Consider the following 17560-nt stretch of genomic DNA (forward strand, 5'->3'; position numbering starts at 1 on the left):
TCCCACTTGGATGCTCTTCCCCAAGAAATCTGCTTAGCTAATTCCTTGTCAAGTTCAAGTCTTCCTCCTAGAGGTTACACTCATCACACTCTTGTTCTCCTTGCCCTAGTCTATTTTTTCTTTTTCTAAGGTATTAACCACAACCTACTGACATTTAAGTTGGATGCTCATTTTTAAATTTTTCTTTGTTTCTACCATCTGGAATGTAAGTCCTGCAAAGTCAGGCATCTTAATCTGTTTTGTTCACTGATGTACCTAAGGCCCCAGAACAAGTCCTGGCACATAAATAGTTGAATGAATGAATGGGAGAAAAGGATCCCAAGAGCAAATGGAAAAGCTAGAGAAACACCGAGTTTGGAGGAAGAAGCTAGGGAACTGTGCAGTAAAAGCCTGGGGTGGAGAAAATAGGATCCAGCATCCAACATCTGTGGAGAGAGAAAACTTATGTCCAGGCCAGTGAAAGAGGAGATATAGAGAAGTCAGCTGTGAGGAATGAGGTTGGGATGTCTATGCAGTTTTGATTAAAGTTAAAAGGGAGAAATTATGGGCCAGTGGAAGAGACTTATTACTCCTGAGGAATCCAGAAAAAGGCTAAAGATGGTAATTTAACTTGGGAATTGGAGATGGAAGTGTGTAGATACTAATCATTTATAAGCTAAAAGTTCAGGCTTTTAGAATTAGGCTAGAGAAGACAAAAGGGCGTGTAAGGAGAGTGCTGACAAGCAGTGCCTGGAAAGAATTGTGCTTAATATATTTATACCTGAGCTGTCACTAAAAATGGTAATGGTGCGATTGAGTGCTTTAATTAAATCTGAGCTGTGCTGACCATACAATGTGAAAGTGTAAGCATTGTGGTACTTCAGTGGAATATGATTTGTGTGAAATTCCTTCACTCTCTGGCTGCCCCTCTGACTTGTATGTGCTGAACTACTCTGAATAACCAATGGCTGTGGCTGGGTGATGTTAGAGGAGGCAATCTAGAAGGAATGCCCTAGGGATATCAGAAACTGGGGAGCAGACCCAAACCAAGGGTGTGGGGTTGTACAGCCATGTGTGAGGGTGTGCACACATGCAAACACACAGACACAGACACACAACACACACACACACACACACACCTATAATGCCAAGTCTGGACCAGTAGGGATCAGTTTATACTATTCAGTTCAGTTCAATTGCTCAGTCATGTGAGGTTTTAAAGGGATATGATTCTGCTCTGAGTGGGAGTCGCTATTCATCAGCAAGTAGAGAATGACAGGTGATATTCAAGAGGGGGAGATCATTATAATTGAATCCTTCCTCTCTTTGTGGCCCCATGGACTGCAGCACATCAGGCTTCCCTGTCTATCACCAACTCCCAGAACTTGCTCAAACTCATGTCCATCCAGTCATCTCATTCTCTGGCATTGCCTTTTCCACCTGCCTTAAATACTGTTGGGTAGGCCAAAAAGTTCATTTGCGTTTTTCTGTAACATATTATGGAAAAACTTAGTGAACTTTTTGGCCAACCCAATATTTCTGTTTGCCTCATGGATCTTAGTAGAGTGATAAGTAAGAACTTGGGATTGATAGCATTGGTATTTGGGGATGGCTTAGTGGTTCAGGGAACAATTTTTTGGCAAAGAGTTCAAAGAGGATGGGATTTAAAAGGTAGTTTCTATTGTTCCCTACATTATCCCACCCTGTACTAGAAATGAGAAGGTAACCTGACCCCAGGACTATTAGGTAATACCGCTTGATTGATCATGTAAAACTGCTTGGACATCATGCTTTATGTCTTACCAAGGGAAGGAATTTCTTTAAAATCTTTTCTTTAAAACTGTGCACCATGATCGATTGGATCTTCAGTAAACATGAGCAGCGTTTTTTGTTTTTTTTTTTTGGTCTCTCCTGCTGCTGCTGCTGCTGCTGCCAAGTCACTTCAGTTGTGTCTGACTCTGTGCAACCCCATAGATGGCAGCCCACCAGGCTCCTCTGTCCCTGGGATTCTCCAGGCAAGAACACTAGAGTGGGTTGCCATTTCCTTCTCCAACGCATGAAAGTGAAGAGTGAAAGTGAAGTCACTCAGTTGTGTCCGACCCTCAGCTACCCCATGGACTGCATTCTACCAGGCTCCTCCATCCCTGGGATTTTCCAGGCAATTGGAAAATCGGTTGCCAAGAGGTTGCCATTGCCTTCTCCATTGTCTCTCCTAGTCTGGGCAAATGAGGTATTTCTGGTAAGTCAGACAGTTCCACCTGCCAGGGGGTTGGGTGATTTGGGAAGGGCAGAGGGTGAATGGATTGAAGGATCAGGGTGGAGTGGCACTGACTTATAGCTAGAACATCTTCCTTCAGCTTATTCTTCCTATTATCCTTCTGAAATGGCTCTTAAAAATAAGTGAGTGGCCACTAATACTATCAAGCAAAGTTTTTTAAAGTTAGAGTACAATTTCCTCCTTGTCTTTGAATCTACTGATGAGCTTTGATCCCTGGCATCTTCCCAATATTGTTTGCCTTTGATTGCTGACATAATGGATATGTTATTTTCTGTAAACTCTACAGACAGGTCTTACATAACCTAATTAGCATTGAGGTTAATTAATAGGGAGGAAATTGGCCTCTTGAAAAAAGTGCAGATTTGTATACAATATCATTACACACTGAAGGCTGGAAGCAGAAAGAAGGAAATATAGAATGCTGTTTTTTAGGATTAATAAGACTAGGCTCCTTTTATGTACTTATTGAAAAGTAGAATATGAACCCTGATGTATTGCATTGTAAAGAACATTCTGGAAACAGCTGAGATACTCTTCATCAATAAGATGCTATGGTAAGCTTTTCCCTTCTAAATTATTGACTCTTCAGTGCTTTGGGGAAACAACTTTAAAACCTGGAAGATATAAAATCAACCTCTTCCTGGCCCAAGGATGTATACAAAGTGATTAAAAAAAAAAGCCAGTGTAGATGATATCAGTGGTTTAAACATTAAGCTCATTAGTCCTTAAGTACTATATTAAAAAAAAAAAAACTAGCAAGAGAAATGTCTGCTCTATGGAAACAAAAATACACAGAATTTATAAAGTTAGTCATTTCTATCCATTGCCAAATGAAAAGGACTATTTTTTTTAGCTCTTTAAATAAAAATTATGCAAGAAAAATGACTTAGTGTTCTAGATGTCATTATGATGATTCTAAACAAAGAACACAGATCAGCACACAAAGGGACTATTTAATAAGACTGTGATTTCATTCTTGACCAGATAGGGGACTAAAAGGATGTATATTTTCCCATCTATATCCCACCAGTCTTTGGGTGTGAACACTTACTGTAAACAGTAGCTAACTTTACTAGTTTCATGGAATTCTGTAAGAGCTTCCCATTAGTGAGCATTTTAAGTAGTCAGTGTATAAAAAACATGATGATGGAGGAAGCTGAAGGGCAAAGATTAAACTATGTCCCTGTATCTGAAGTGTTAGGTACAGATTTTGAGTGTGAGAGGTTCAGGAAAATAGAAGCAGGCAGAGCAACAAAGAAAGGATGCTGTGGGAATTTCAGAGGAATTGTTCCACATCTTGGGCAATTTTATTTTCAGCAGATTCAAAAAGGTAGAATGAAAATGGTAGCTATGGAACTGGTCCCAGGATATCGGTCCCAGAATATCTAAGGAGAAGGCTGGCCAGGAAGACGGCTGGGGGAGAGACGGAAGCTGTGGGAGAGCGTCCGGGAGCCAAAAATAGATTTGATATTTCTGTTTTGTCCAATTTCTAGGTAAAAGTTCCCCTTGTGCTGGGGAGAGATGAAAATACATTTCTTATGCCAGACTGAACGTTTGGCCAGAATACAATCACCCTTTGGTTGCTAATAATCTGTACACCTTTAGCAAACCCAAGTCTTGATATTATAGTGCACTGGAAGCAGCTGGCTTCCTAGTGCTTCATTTTGACACTTGGAATAGCGATGTTAAAACCACTGACTTTCTGAAAGAATAGTTTGGGGAAGGCAAGAAATGGTATCTGTTTGTGTTAACAGACTGCTTAGTTATAAGTTGCTCTCAAAGGTCAGTTTTTGAGGCTTCCTACCATCTCTGATGACAACTATAAATATATTTGCAGCTTTATTATATTTTCCTACTTTTTTCTTCATTTTGGCTATTCTTTTGGTTCAGAACATATATCAGGGCCTGTTACCTACTATTTACATTGGTTTGTTACTTAAACCTCTTTAGACCTTGAAAATGTGAAGTCTTGAGAGGAAATCTTATATTTGTTAGGGTTGGAAAGATACCATGAAGGTCAAGATTTATCATTTTTATTTACTGAAAGGTTCTTAAGACATTTTACAAAGATCATTGTGCCTGAGCTGGAGAATGAAGGAGGACTAAGCATAAGTAATTAGCAACTGTGAATACTGAATTAGCTCTAAGGACAGTATTCCCTATTTTGGGTTTCCATTGTTTAGAATTATTAACAGAGTCTGAAACCTAGGCTAACAGCGAGTAACAGCTTTCATGAAGACATTGAGCCTTTTAGGGCTAAGCATGATGACACTCCAAGCTGTCATTGGAGGGGTTGCTCTCCTTCAGGAAGTAACTGGCCTGTGCAATGTGATAGCAGAGAAACTGGTGCTGTAACATAGGGAAGACCACATAGCTGTGGCTGGTCCCATAAAGGGTGGCTGAACTTTCCTACACACTTGAAATAGGCATGTATAATTTTCTAGAGACCTTGTGGGGGACAGTTTATTACCACTGAAAAAGGAGGACATTTGTTTACCTTTTAGCAGCACAAAAAAGGCTAAAATGTACTCAGACAATGCCAAGATCTGATACTGAAATTTACCATGTGATAGCTTTAGAAGGCTGAGCAGAAAGGCTAGATTTTAATGAGTCCTTTAAATGTCGTGCTCAGAAATTGTATTATATTGAAGATCATCCCAATAAACAACTCTAGAATCTTTCTAACAAAAGGATCCCCTATAGTTGGGAGGCAGGATAGTTCTTGAATACGGACTTGTATACCTGTCCATGCACTATCAATTGAATGGAACAAGAGTTTATTTGGACCTGCTATGTGTTAGACATTGTGATAGACTCTGGAGATGGGAAGACCAGAAGACTTAGTTCCTTCCTGACAAAGGAAAACAAAAGACAGGTGTAAATGGATATTCTGTTGACAGTGTAACTTGTGATAGTCTTTCTCTGTTCTAGTTGGTAAAGGGCTGGAATATGACTTTGTTACGGTGGCTCAGAGGTTAAAGCGCCTGCCTGGAATGCGGGAGACCCAGGTTCGATCCCTGGGTTGGGAAGATCCCCTGGAGAAGGAAATGGCAACCCACTCCAGTACTCTTGCCTGGAGAATCCCATGGAGGGAGGAGCCTGGTAGGCTACTAGTCCATGCGGTCTCAAAGAGTCGGACATGACTAGGCGACTTCATTTTCACTTTCACTTTCACTTTACCCTTAGGAGAGTATATTATTTTTCAGGCAGTGAAGATAGCTCCCTTTCCCCAAAGGTGGCCATAGTCCCATTCTTCCTGCCCCAGTTTAACTTCCCCTACTAAGCTGGCAAGTAGGGTTGATATACTTTGGTAGTAGGGCAGAAAGCCCTGTTTTTCAGGGTAAAGAGTGATCAGAAGTCTATGGAGATGCCTCTCCTGTACAACCACTGGGAGAATGATGTGTAACTTGATTATGAGAGGAGATGTACTGAGACACTGCCTCTCAGAGGGTGAAAAGGAAAATTGTTTTTAATCTAGTGGATGAGAGTGTGCTGATTAAATAAGATTGGAGAATGGGCCTGTAAGGACAGATGTTGAATCATCTCTGACACAGCAGTCCTAACTTGGCTGATGCCCAGGATGTGGTGAATATGAAGCTCTCAAAGCCTTGGGAATCCAAGCATAGGACCATCTCAGCTGAGATGATTTTCCAGGAGTGGTCTCATTCTCTTTTGAAATTCCACAGTTGGCCTATGAAAAGACTTGGCATTCTGCCCTTACTCTCTGCATAGAACATTCCAGATCAATTAGAAGCATTAGGTAAGTACCTCCTCAGCTCCTCCCTGTGGTACTTCCAAATCCCGCCTCCTCAGCTCCTCCCCTCCTCTTCCCCTTTTGTATTAGGGAGGTGTTCTTTCTCCAGGTACAGGCCAGGGCTTCCTGTCCTCAGCACATTCCATACTTAACCCATCTCTAGCTTGTTTGTTTAGTTGTGATTCCTCAACTCTAGCCTTCTCATCCATATTTAAACCTTAACAAATTTTTTGAAAATAAAACCTCCTTCAACTCAAATCTTTTGCAATTAGTTTCTCATTCTCTTCAAGACCTCAGTTCATTTCACTCTCTCAGTTGTGTCCGACTCTTTGTGACCCGTGGACTGCAGCATGCCAGGCTTCCCTGTCCATCACCAACTCCTGGAGCTTGCCATCCAAACTCATGTCCACCGAGTCAGTGATGCCATCCAGCCATCTCATCCTCTGTTGTCCCCTTCTCCTCCTGCCTTCAATCTTTCCCAGCATCAGGGTCTTTCCAATGAGTCAGTTCTTTGCATCAGGTGGCCAAAGTATTGGAGCTTCAGCATCATTCCTTCCAATGAATATTCAGGACTGATTTCCTTCAGGATAAACTGGTTTGATCTCTTTGCAGTCCAAGGGACTCTCAAGAGTCTCCTCCAGGACCACAATTCAAAAGCATCAGTTCTGTGGCGCTCAGCTTTCTTTATGGTCCAACTCTCACATCCATACATGACTACTGGAAAAACCATAGTTTTGACTGGATGGAACTTTGTTGGCAAAGTAATGTCTCTACTTTTTAATATGCTGTCTAGGTTGGTCATAGCTTTTCTTCCAAGGAGTAAGCATCTTTTAATTTTATGGCTGCAGTCACCATCTGCAGTGATTTTAGAACGTGAGAAAATAGAGTCTCTCACTGTTTCCATTGTTTCCCCATCTATTTGCCATGAAGTTATGGAATCATTTGCCACGATTTTAGTTTTTTGAATGTTGAGTTTTAAGCCAGCTTTTTCACTTCAAGACCTAACTTGTTTTATTTATTTATTAATTTTTATTGGTGTATAGTTGCTTTTCTATGTTGTGTTAGACTGTACAGCAAAGTAAATCAGCTATACATATACATCTATCCCTTCTCTTTTGGATTTTCTTCCCATTTAGGTCACACAGAGTACTGAATAGAGTTTCTTTTGCTGTACGGTAGGTTCTCATTAGTTATCTATTTTATATGTTTATATGTGTGTGTGCACGTGCATGTGTGTATGCTAAGTCACTTCAGTAATGTCCAACTCTTTGAGATCTTATGGACTGTAGACTGCCAGCCTTCTCTATCCATGGGATTGTTCAGAAGAGAATACTGGAGTGCGTTGTCATGCCGTCCTCCAGGGGATCTTCCTGATCCAGGGATTGAACTGAACCTGCATCTCCTGTGGCTCCTGTATTACAGTTAGATTCTTTACTGCTGAGCCACCGGGAAAGTCCATCTATTTTATACATAGTATCAATAGTGTATGGGCCTCCCTTGTGGTTCAAATGGTAAAGAATCTTCCTGCACATGTGGGAGACCTGGATTTGATCTCTCCTTTGGGAAGATCCCCTGGAGAAGGGAATGGCAACCCACCCCAGTGTTCTTGCCTGGAGAATTCCATGGCAGAGAAGGCTGGTAGGTTCCAGTCCATGGGGTTGCAGAGAGTTGGACACGACTGAGTAACTAACTCTTTCACACTTCACTTTCATCAGTAGTGTATATATGTCCATCCAAACTCCCCAATTCATTCCACTGCCTCTTCCCCTCCCCTCTATGGTATCCATATGTTTGTTTTCTATGATCTGTGTCTCTATTTCTGCTTTGCAAGTAAGTTCATCTGTATCTTTTTTCTAGACTCCACATACAAGTGATATTATACTGTATTTGTTTTTCTCTTTTTTACTTATTTCACTCTGTATGACAATCTCTAGGTCCATCCACATCTCTGCAAATGGCACAGTTTTGTTCCTTTTTATGGCTGAGTAATATTCCATGTAGATGTGTACCACATCTTTTTTATCCATTCCTCTTGTTGATGGGGCCTAGCTTTTAAAAGTTGTTTATGTGCAAATGTCCTCATTTCCTTACCTTCCACTCATTTTGGCTTCCACCCATCAAGCCACATAAGCAGCTATCATTAAAGTCACCTGTGAAAGATATACCACGCAAATAGAGACCAAAAGAAAGCAGGAGTGGCAATACTCATATCCGATAAAATAGACTTTAAAACAAAGGCTGTGAAAAGAGACAAAGAAGGCCACTACATGATGATCAAAGGATCAATCCAAGAAGAAGATATAACAATTATAAATATATATGTACCCAATATAGGAGCACCGCAATATGTAAGACAAATGCTAACAAGTGTGAAAGGGGAAATCAACAATAACACAATAATAGTGGGAGACTTTAATACCCCACTCATACCTATGGACAGATCAACTAAACAGAAAATTAACAAAGAAACACAAACTTTAAATGATACATTAGATCAGTTAGACCTATTTGATATCTATAGGACATTTCACCCCAAAACAATGAATTTCACCTATTTTTCAAGTGCTCATGGAACCTTCTCCAGGATAGATCACATCCTGGGCCATAAATCTAAACTCGATAAATTCAAAAAAATCGAAATCATTCCAAGCATCTTTTCTGACCATAATGCATTAAGATTAGATCTCAATTACAGGAGAAAAACTATTAAAAATTCCAACACATGGAGGTTGAACAACACACTTCTGAATAACCAATAAATCACAGAAGAAATCAAAAAAGAAATCAAAATATGCATAGAAACTAATGAAAATGAAAACACAACAACCCAAAACCTGTGGGACACTATAAAAGCAGTGCTAAGAGGAAAGTTCATAGCAATACAGGAATACCTCAAGAAACAAGAAAAAAGTCAAATAAATAACCTAACTCTACACCTAAAGCAATAGAAAAGGAAGAATTGGAGAACCCCAGAGTTAGTAGAAGGAAAGAAATCTTAAAAATTAGGGCAGAAATAAATGCAAAAGAAACAAAAGAGACCATAGCAAAAATCAACAAAGCCAAAAGCTGGTTCTTTGAAAGGATAAATAAAATTGACAAACCATTAGCCAGACTCATCAAGAAGCAAAGAGAGAAAAATCAAATCAATAAAATTAGAAATGAAAATGGAGAGATCACAACAGACAACACAGAAATACAAAGGATCATAAGAGACTACTATCAGCAGTTGTATGCCAATAAAATGGACAACGTGGAAGAAATGGACAAATTCTTAGAAAAGTACAACTTTCCAAAACTGAACCAGGAAGAAATAGAAAATCTTAACAGACCCATCACAGGAAATTGAAACTGTAATCAGAAATCTTCCAGCAAACAAAAGCCCAGGTCCAGATGGCTTCACAGCTGAATTCTACCAAAAATTTCGAGAAGAGCTAACACCTATCCTACTCAAAACTCTTCCAGAAAATTGCAGAAGAAGGCAAACTTCCAAACTCATTCTATGAGGCCACCATCACCCTAATACCAAAACCTGACAAAGATGTCACAAAAAAAGAAAACTACAGGCCAATATCACTGATGAACATAGATGCAAAAATCCTCAACAAAATTCTAGCAATCAGAATCCAACAACACATTAAAAAGATCATACACCATGACCAAGTGGGCTTTATCCCAGGGATGCAAGGATTCTTCAATATCCACAAATCAATCAATGTAATTCACCACATTAACAAATTGAAAAATAAAAACCATATGATTATCTCAATAGATGCAGAGAAGGCCTTTGACAAAATTCAACATCCATTTATGATAAAAACTCTCCAGAAAGCAGGAATAGAAGGAACATACCTCAACATAATAAAAGCTATATATGACAAACCCACAGCAAACATTATCCTCAATGGTGAAAAATTGAAAGCATTTCCCCTAAAGTCAGGAACAAGACAAGGGTGCCCACTTTCACCGCTACTATTCAACATAGTTCTGGAAGTTTTGGCCATAGCAATCAGAGCAGAAAAAGAAATAAAAGGAATCCAAATTGGAAAAGAAGAAGTAAAACTCTCACTGTTTGCAGATGACATGATCCTCTACATAGAAAACCCTAAAGACTCCACCAGAAAATTACTAGAGCTAATCAATGAATATAGTAAAGTTGCAGGATATAAAATCAACACACAGAAATCCCTTGCATTCCTATATACTAATAATGAGAAAGTAGAAAAAGAAATTAAGGAAACAATTCCATTCACCATTGCAACGAAAAGAATAAAATACTTAGGAATATATCTACCTAAGGAAACTAAAGACCTATATATAGAAAACTATAAAACACTGATGAAAGAAATCAAAGAGGACACTACTAGATGGAGAAATATACCATGTTCATGGACCAGAAGAATCAATATAGTGAAAATGAGTATACTACCCAAAGCAATGTACAAATTCAATGCAATCCCTATCAAGCTACCAGCCATATTTTTCACAGAACTAGAACAAATAATTTCAAGATTTGTATGGAAATACAAAAAACCTCGAATTGCCAAAGCAATCTTGAGAAAGAAGAATGGAACTGGAGGAATCAACTTGCCTGACTTCAGGCTCTACTACAAAGCCACAGTCATCAAAACAGTATGGTACTGGCACAAAGACAGACATATAGATCAATGGAACAAAATAGAAAGCCCAGAGATAAATCCACACACATATGGACACCTTATCTTTGACAAAGTAGGCAAGAATATACAATAGAGTAAAGACAATCTCTTTAACAAGTGGTGCTGGGAAAACTGGTCAACCGCTTGTAAAAGAATGAAACTAGATCACTTTTTAACACTGCACACAAAAATTAACTCAAAATGGATTAAAGATCTAAATGTAAGACCAGAAACTATAAAACTCCTAGAGGAGAACATAGGCAAAACACTCTCCAACATAAATCACAGCAGGATCCTCTATGATCCACCTCCCAGAATTCTGGAAATAAAAGCAAAAATAAACAAATGGGATCTAATTAAAATTAAAAGCTTCTGCACAACAAAGGAAACTATAAGCAAGGTGAAAAGACAGCCTTCTGAATGGGAGAAAATAATAGCAAATGAAGCAACTGACAAACAACTAATCTCAAAAATATACAAGCAACTTATGCAGCTCAATTCCAGAAAAATACACGACCCAATCAAAAAATGGGCTAAAGAACTAAATAGACATTTCTCCAAAGAAGACATACAGATGGCTAACAAACACATGAAAAGATGCTCAACATCACTCATTATTAGAGAAATGCAAATCAAAACCACAATGAGGTACCACTTCACACCAGTCAGAATGGCTGCGATCCAAAAATCTGCAAGCTATAAATGCTGGAGAGGGTGTGGAGAAAAGGGAACCCTCCTACACTGTTGGTGGGAATGCAAACTAGTACAGCCACTATGGAAAACAGTGTGGAGATTCCTTAAAAAATTGCAAATAGAACTACCTTATGACCCAGCAATCCCACTTCTGGGCATACACACCGAGGAAACCAGAATTGAAAGAGTCACATGTACCCCAATGTTCATCGCAGCACTGTTTATAATAGCCAGGACATGGAAACAACCTAGATGTCCATCAGCAGATGAATGGATAAGAAAGCTGTGGTACATATACACAATGGAGTATTACTCAGCCGTTAAAAAGAATTCATTTGAATCAGTTCTGATGAGATGGATGAAACTGGAGCCGATTATACAGAGTGAAGTAAGCCAGAAAGAAAAACACCAATACTATACTAGCACATATATATGGAATTTAGGAAGATGGCAATGATGACCCTGTATGCAAGACAGCAAAAAAGACACAGATGTGTATAACAGACTTTTGGACTCAGAGGGAGAGGGAGAGGGTGGGATGATTTGGGAGAATGGCATTGAAACATGTATACTATCATGTAAGAATCGAATCACCAGTCTATGTCTGACGCAGGATACAGCATGCTTGGGGCTGGTGCATGGGGATGACCCAGAGAGATGTTATGGGGAGGGAAGTGGGAGGGGGGTTCATGTTTGGGAACGCATGTAAGAATTAAAGATTTTAAAATTAAAAAAAAAATTAAAAAAAAAGTCACCTGTGACTTCTCTGTCACTAAAGCTAGTGATAGTTTTCAGTCCTCATTTTATCCAACTTATTTGTAGCATGCCCTCCTCTTTAAACATCCTCTCTCTTGGCTCGGATAAAGCGACACCCTCCTAGTTTGCCTCTACTTTGGTGACCACAGTCTTTTGTATCTTCCTTTCTCTGGCCATTGAATGTTGACCAAGCTTTGGACCGAATTCCTCAAGCTTTCGGTTTATTCTCTTCTCTCTTTTCCCTGACCATTCTGATCCCCATCTTTAGTGGAACTTTGTTGACAGTTTTACTGTTCCAGTATCTCTTACTCCTTCTTTTAATGCCATTTTACCCATAGTTGTTTTTTTTTTTTTTCTGATGGAGAGGAACCACCTCCTTTATAGTCATTGTACATGGTCTTAATGGGACCACCAGTCAAAGATCTCTGCTTTTACCTGAACAGCAAAATTAGAATTTCATTTCTGGGAATATTTACCTCAAATGCCAGAGGATGGAAAAAATTGGGTTTGAGTTATTCCTGTGGTGTGACTTTTTGAAATTACCACTCATTGATTTCTATTGCCTCAGTCCCCAGAGCCAGTCTGATACTTTCCTTCTTAGGCTTAAATCTTTTCTTGAGACCTATACCATATTTCCTTGTACTAAATTCTTTTATCATCACTTTTCATTTAATCTAGCCCAGGAGGATTTCTAATTCTTGCAACCAAAAAATTGTGACTGATACGTATCCATTGCCTCAAGTGTCATGCCCAGATAGATGATTTTCCAACTTTTGTCTCCAGCCCAGAACTCTCTGCGCTCTACTATTATTTCCATTTACCTACTTGACATTTCCAAAGCATCTTAATCAACATGTCCAATACTGAATTCGTGGTCTGTATTTCAAGCTTTTCTCTTTTCTCTTCATGACACCATCATCCATCAGTTAAGTGAGTCAGAAGCCAAGGAGTTGATACTTTTCACACCTTCCCTGTTGCATATCCAGTTTATCAAGAAGTCTTTTTAAATTTTACTGCCTAAACTTCTTTTTCTCCTATTATTCCTTAGTCCAAATTGCCAACATCCTTCTGGATGAATGTAAAAGCTTCCTATCTTGGTGACCAACATCTACTATTCCCTTCTTCCATTCCTTTCTCAAAACTGTGGCCAGAATATTAAAAAAAATGCAAACCTGATGATATTGCCCCCTGTTTAAAACCTTTCAATGGCTTTCCATTGGTTTAGAATAATGACTCAAAAACTTAACTTGGCTTACAAGACCCTGAATTGTTTAGCCTGTTCCTTCAAGCTTCATGTCACTCCACATCTTAACTCTCTCCCTATTTCAGATTCTTAAAGCCCACTGGGTTTCCTTCTGCCACAAATTCTTTGTTTGTATCTTGCTCTCCGCATAGAAGGCTCTTCCCTACTGGAGTCTAGAGCACAGATTTGGGAGTTGGCAAAATGTGGGTGTGAACTCAGCTTTGGTTTTTTTCACTTTATTGTATGGATCTTTTATTTTTTTATTTGATGATCTAGCAAATTCAGATCAACATTACATGATGGTATGAATGATCTAGTCATTCTCTTGTGCAGGAGAGAAACTCAAAGAGTTAGATGACTGAATAGGGCTCAGTGCTTCTTTTAGGTTAGATGCAAGGGAGGGAAGGAAACATCACAATTCAGGGGCCTACATTATAATCATGAAAGGAATGCTGATTGTACCAGGTATGTTTCTGAGCTCATTTGAGTTTCAGTAAGACTGGATATGGCCTACCACCTTCCTTCATCTTGATATTTTATCACCCCTAGATGTTAATTTAGCCATCACTTCCTTAGAGAAGTCTTCTCTGAATCCCACTCTGCCCTGTTTATTGTGAAGTTTAAATAGGGGATTAAGTTGTACATCTCTAGGACTGTAAATTCTCGTAGTAGACTCAGATGTGAATGGGGTCATTTGGGATTAGGTGGGACAGCCATCTCTGACTTAAATAATGAGATCAAATTATTTGTTGCATTAGGCATTGCTGACAAAATGGAGGCATGGCCCCAACTCCCTCTCCTCATCTCGTAGGCATGGTCCTGGGATGAAGGAGTTAGGCCTTGTGATTCTGACTTGTTCTGTCCTTTCTTCAGTTGAGTTGGCTGGAAAGAATGTTAAGGTGCTTATTGTTCTTGAGAGAAACACGAGAAAGCACAAAGCCTTCTGCTTTTGTGCCCAGAAAATAATCTGTAAAATAACCATTGACATTTGTTCAAAGATCTTTACAAAGAATGTCCCAGGATGAGCATGTAGGCCGAAGCCTGAGGCCATGGGAAGGATTGTTTTCTGAGACCTGTTTGTGAGGGAAATATTTATGGCAAAAGTAGTTTGCTGAGGTTAAGGTTTAGGAATAATTAAGAATAGCTAGAAGCCTTTTTAGGAGATAGTGATCTTAAAATGCTAGGGGCAAACAGGATTTAGAAAGATAAGAAATAAACTGAGGAATGTGGCATGAGTTACAATGTAATTACAAGTTAAGTGTAGGACACATAAGAGAAAGTAGATAATTGATAGTAAAGCCGATTCTAGAATCACTGAAGCAGGAACTCTGTATGAAGGACAACAATGATTTCTGGAGACAATAAATCTGGGTGGGGGAAACTGAAAATGTCAAACCTCTGACCTAATGCTTTTGTCAAAGTATAAAAGAGAACCTGAAGCTTGAAATAAACATGTCGTTCCATACTATGAGTCAGAGGCTACATCATCCTCTACCCACACCGCTCACCCCTTCAGGCTGATTCCCTGGCTGCTGGAGCTGGACTCCAGCAACTATTATTAATATCTTACATAGGGGATGTATCAGGGTATCCTGGTCGTAGGAGGGGAGACTTGAAGATTGGTTAATTCTCCTCAATGATGGTATTGTCTCTCTTTATGATCTTCATTGTGTAATTTTAGCTTTATTCATGGTTCCAAGTTGTCTGCCATACAGTGAAAGAAGAGGGTCTGGTTCTTGCTACATGTCTCCTTATAGAAGCAAGCACCTATTTCACAGATGTAACCCCAGTGGTCTTATCTTCCTGTATTATGCCCTACATGCATATATGTGTATTGCGTATGCATATACACATATATACATATCCTCATACCACTAAGGACTTACACTTGGGTTCATTCTAGGATCCTCCTACTGATTCATGTGGAAGGGTACACACAGAATGACAACTCTGCCAGCCAGGAAGAGAGAGAGGAGGCTGTTGTGCAGGTCACCCACTCTGTGACATCCCCAGTCTGGGAGGGTACTTTGTAAAAGCTCCTGTAAACCATGTTTCTTTTCTCCAGAGCATTTCTTTCAGTTTGTCATTACATTTTTATTAATGTTACTGCTAAAGTCTGTCTCCTCCATTCATCTAAGCTTTCATCAGAACAAACCTGTGACTCTCAGTCCCTGGCACTTAGCACAGTCTGGCTCCTAACAGGCACTCAGTAGATACATGTGGACTGTGTAAGCCAATGAGCCCAGGCTGTGTTTCTTTTGGATGTGGAAGCAGGATTGGCTTCCCTTTCTGGACTCTCTCTATCCTTAGGCTCTTGGACCACAGCAGGATGAATCCCCAGGAAGGAGATCCAGGGCTCCCAATTGCATTCAGTCCTCTATTTGCAGATTCTGTACTTGTGAATCTGCCTACTTGCTAAAATTTATTTATATCTTGCAAATTAATGCTCTCAGCACTTTTATAAGTCATTTGCAAAAATCCACAGAGTGACAAAAACGTGAATTGCCCAATCTACATGTTCCCTGCTGGACAGACCAAGATGTCACCCTGCCTCATTTTTTCTGCTCTCATACTGTAAATGTGTCTTTTTTTGTGGTCTAATTGCTGCTGCTGCTGCTAAGTCGCTTCAGTCGTGTCTGCTCTGTGCGACCCTGTGGGCAGCAGCCCACCAGGCTCCTCCATCCACAGGATTCTCCAGGCAAGAATACTGAAGTGGGTTGCCATTTCCTTCTCCAATGGTCTATTTAGTGCCATGTGTTTTTATATATGGGCTTCCCTTATAGCTCAGTTGGTAAAGAATCTGCCTGCAATGCAGGAGAGACCTGGGTTGATTCATGGGTCAGGAAGATCCGCTGGAGAAGGGATACGCTACCCACTTTAGTATTCTTGGGCTTCCTTTGTGGCTCAGTTGGTAAAGAATCTGCCTGCAATGCAGGAGACCCTGGGTTGATTCCTGGGTTGGGAAGATCCCCTGAAGAAGGGAAAGGCTACCCACTCCAGTATTCTAGCCTGGAGAATTCCATGGACTGTATAGTCCATGTGGTCACAAAGAGTCAGACACAGCAGCGACTTTCACTTTCACTTTATATATTTTTGTGTGTGTGCTTTTTGTTGGTGACTTCACTGTTTAAATGGCTCCCAAGTATAGTGCTGAAGTGCTGTCTACTGCTCCTAAGTACAAAAAGGCTATAATATGCTTACAGAAAAAAATAACAAGTTAGATAAACTTCATTCATGCATGAATTATAGTGCTGTCAACTGTGAGTTCAATGTCACCGAACAACCAATATATATTTTAAAAGGGATGTTTAAATAGAAACAGACATAAAACAAGGTTTTGTACTGATTGGTTTGTGAAAGTGTTGTGACTAGAGGCTTACAGGAACCTAACCCTGTGTTTCCCCTAGGAGCAACGGTTTAGTATTCACTAACTCAGAGTTCCAGGCAACATTATGGAACATAACTACTGTGAATAACGAGAGTTCAATGTACTTTGGGTTTTTAAAAAAATTTCCGTGAAGAGTAGATGAGAGGACTATATTAGCTCTCACAGATTGTAGAAATATCCGTAAGATTACATGGTTAACACTAAAGCTTTGTAGATTCTCTGACAGAAATTATACAAACCTGCTGTTAGCATTTTCAGATAAATACAGGTGGTTCCCCCAGTTCCATCCTCTTCCCATCTCTGTCTTTTTATTTTGCACCAGGAAGAACCTTGCAGGCATGTGTGAATACTTCAGACTCCATGTTCAAGCCCTCTTCATACCTGCCGCCAGATACTTGGAGCCCTTACTCCGAATATTTGCCCCTTGGTGATACCTGTAGCCAAGGGGTGAGTATACTGGTGTCATGGTCTACACTTGGTAGGTAGGCCAGGGAAAAGGGCTTTGTTAACACTGGAAGAGGGCTCAGAAATATTGGGCAGGAAATACTAGGATCCCAGCTACTGGGTTTAGAAGGCGGACATACACAGACTCTGAGTGTTCAAGTTCCTGTACTTTTCCCTTGGGTTCTTCGCCCCATTGTAGGTGAAAGACAGAGTAGGACTTTATAGAGAACTGGGCTTAGCACAGGGGCGCTAGTTTACAAAGTCTAAAGTAAGTACTGTGCGTGCGGTATGGTGTGGTACAAAAGTGGTTAGTGGGACAAAAGTGGTTATTTCTATTTCCAAATTAGGTAGAAGAAATGGGAGAGGGAAG

The sequence above is a fragment of the Ovis canadensis genome, chromosome 5, assembly GCF_042477335.2.
Source record: "Ovis canadensis isolate MfBH-ARS-UI-01 breed Bighorn chromosome 5, ARS-UI_OviCan_v2, whole genome shotgun sequence".
Taxonomy (NCBI): Eukaryota; Metazoa; Chordata; class Mammalia; order Artiodactyla; family Bovidae; genus Ovis; species Ovis canadensis.